The sequence below is a fragment of the Triticum dicoccoides genome, chromosome 2A, assembly GCF_002162155.2.
Source record: "Triticum dicoccoides isolate Atlit2015 ecotype Zavitan chromosome 2A, WEW_v2.0, whole genome shotgun sequence".
Classification (NCBI taxonomy): domain Eukaryota; kingdom Viridiplantae; phylum Streptophyta; class Magnoliopsida; order Poales; family Poaceae; genus Triticum; species Triticum dicoccoides.
The window spans coordinates 454,897,912-454,901,137 of record NC_041382.1 but is presented as its reverse complement, the minus strand read 5'-3'; positions in this window follow the sequence as shown (position 1 = coordinate 454,901,137).

Genomic DNA, 3,226 nt, shown 5'->3' with positions numbered 1-3,226 from the left:
TTATTATTGTGTGTAGAATATTTATTATGTGTATTATATCTTTGTGAATTTATCAGATATGAATAAGGAAATTTAAGCCCTTTCTGTGATGTCGCCCAGACGTCCGACTATGGCACGCTTGTTATTTACTTTCGATATAAGCCCTTTCTGAGATGTCGCTCAGACGTCCGACTGTGGCACGCTTGTTATTTACTTTCGATATAAGCCCTTTCTGAGATGTCGCTCAGACGTCCGACTGTGGCACGCTTGTTATTTACTTTCGATATAAGCCCTTTCTGAGATGTCGCTCAGACGTCCGACTGTGGCACGCTTGTTATTTACTTGCGATATAAGCCCTTTCTGCGATGTCGCTCCGACGTCCGACTGTGGCACGCATGTCATTTACTTTTCGATATAAGCCCTTTACGTGGTGCCGCTTAGACGCCCGACTGCGGCATGATTATTTATTTGTTCACCCTTCGAGGCGTCGCTCCAGACACCCGATCGGTTTTTTAGTTACTTTGTTGGGATTTCGGGAAGACTACCACCCGACACTTTTTATTTATTTATCGTGTTGTGCCAATATTTACTAAATCGAATGTGCAACACCAATTACTAATGATGCATTCGTGCATGCATTTGTTATATCTTATGTCCGAACTGTCTTGCGAGTACTTTCAAAGTACTCACCTGGCTTGTTGATTTGGCCAGATGTTGACGAAGGCGATCTCATGGATGAAGAGTTCGATAGCGAGTCCGACGCCTAGAGGAGTCCCAGTCAGTCTCGAGTGATCCTGGATTTGGTTACTGTATTATATCCGCTTCCGCTACCCGAATAAATTCATCGAGCCTCACCTCGATGCTCGATGAGCTGCCAGTTTAGGAGTCATATTATCCACTCTCCACTGTGATATTCCACCACCACTTTTATCTCGAGTCAGTAGTATGCCACCACACCATTGTGTCATATCCGCCATTATGTATAATTATTGGCGTGCTTGTAATAATTTGTTGAGTAGCCTTAGCTCGACCTTGTAATATATTTTATGCTACTGGCTTACTGTATCAAGAATTTTATCTACCAGTAAGGAGGATTTTTCCTCATACTGGACTCAAAAGATCGGCTTCTCAATAAACATTTTATTGGAAAACCGGTCGTGACAAAGACTCCATGGGTGTTAGAATCATTACAACATAATCTAGATTATTGACTCTAGTGCAAGTGGGAGACTGAAGGAAATATGCCCTAGAGGTAATAATAAAGTTGTTATTTATATTTCCTTATATCATGATAAATGTTTATTATTCATGCTAGAATTGTATTAACAGGAAACTTGATACATGTGTGGATACATAGACAAAACACAGTGTCCCTAGTAAGCCTCTACTAGACTAGCTCGTTAATTAAAGATGGTTAAGTTTCCTAGCCATAGACATGTGTTGTCATTTGATGAACAAGATCACATCATTAGGAGAATGATATGATGGACAAGACCCATCCATTAGCTTAGCATAATGATCCTTAAGTTTTATTGCTATTGCTTTCTTCATGACATATACATATTCCTTTGACTATAAGATTATGCAACTCCCAGATACCGGAGGAATACCTTGTGTGCTATCAAATGTCACAACGTAACTGGGTCATTATAAAGATGCTCCACAGGTATGTCCGAAGGTATTTGTTGGGTTGGCATAGGTCGAGATTAGGATTTGTCACTCCGAGTATCGGAGAGGTATCTCCGAGCCCTCTCGGTAATGCACATCATGATAAGCCTTGCATGTGATTAATGAGTTAGTTGTGGGATGATGCATTACGGACCGAGTAAAGAGACTTGTCGGTAATGAGATTAAACTAGGTCTGAAGATACCGACGATCGAATCTCGGGCAAGTAACATACCGATGACAAAGGGAATAACGTATGTTGTCATTACGGTACGACCGATAAAGATCTTCATAGAATATGTAGGAACCAATATGAGCATCCTGGTTCCGCTGTTGGTTATTGACCGTAGAGGTGTCTCAATCATGTCTACATAGTTCTCGAACCCGTAGGGTCCGCACGCTTAATGTTCGATGATGATTTTGTATTATATGAGTTGTGTGATTTGGTGACCGAATGTCGTTCGGAGTCCCAGATGAGATCACAGACATGACGAGGAGTCTAGAAATGGTCTAGAGGTAAATATTCATATATAGGACAATGATATTCAGACACCGGAATTGTTTCGGGGCATAGCAGGTACATATCAGAGTACCGGGGGGTTACCGGAACCCCTCGGGGGGAATAATGGGCCTTATGGGCCGTAGGAGGGAAGCACAGTAGCCCACAAAGGGTGGTGCACTCCCCCCTAAGGAAGGAGGCCGAATAGGATAAGTAGGTGGGGGTTCAGTGATGATTTTGTATTATATGAGTTATGTGATTTGGTGACCGAATGTTGTTCGGAGTCCCAAATAGGAGAAGGGGAACCGACACGTATGTATCCTTGCTACTAAGGATAAAATGATGGGGTCTATCTCTACATAGATAGATCTTGTCTACATCATGTCATCGTTCTTATTGCATTACTCTGTTTCCCATGAACTTAATACACTAGATGCATGCTGGATAGCGGTCGATGTGTGGAGTAATCGTAGTAGATGCAGGCAGGAGTCGGTCTACTAATCTTGGACGTGATGCCTATATAATGATCATTGCCTGGATATCGTCATGATTATTTGAAGTTCTATCAATGGCCCAACAGTAATTTGTTCACCCATCGTTTGCTATTTTTCTTGAGAGAAGCCACTAGTGAAACCTACGGCCCCGGGTCTCTTTCTCATATTATTTGCCTTCGCGATCTACTTTTCCTTTGCTTTTATTTTCAGATCTATTAAACCAAAAATACAAAAATACTTTGCTGCATTTTATTATTATTTATTTTATTTGGTGTTCGATCTATCAATCTACTACAATTTTATTCACGTCTGTTTGCCTATCTTGGGGCGCCGCTACCCAAAAGGGATTGACAACCCCTTTTACACGTTGGGTTGCGAGTATTTGTTATTTGTGTGCAGGTGCTGTTTATGTTGTGTTACTTGGTTCTCCTACTAGTTCAATAACCTTGGTTTCATCACTGAGGGAAATACCTACCGCCGCTGTGCTGCATCATCCCTTCCTCTTTGGGGAAATACAGACGTAGCTTCAAGCGACATCAAAAGGATTTTCTGGCGCCGTTGTCGGGGAGGATCTTCAACATATACCAG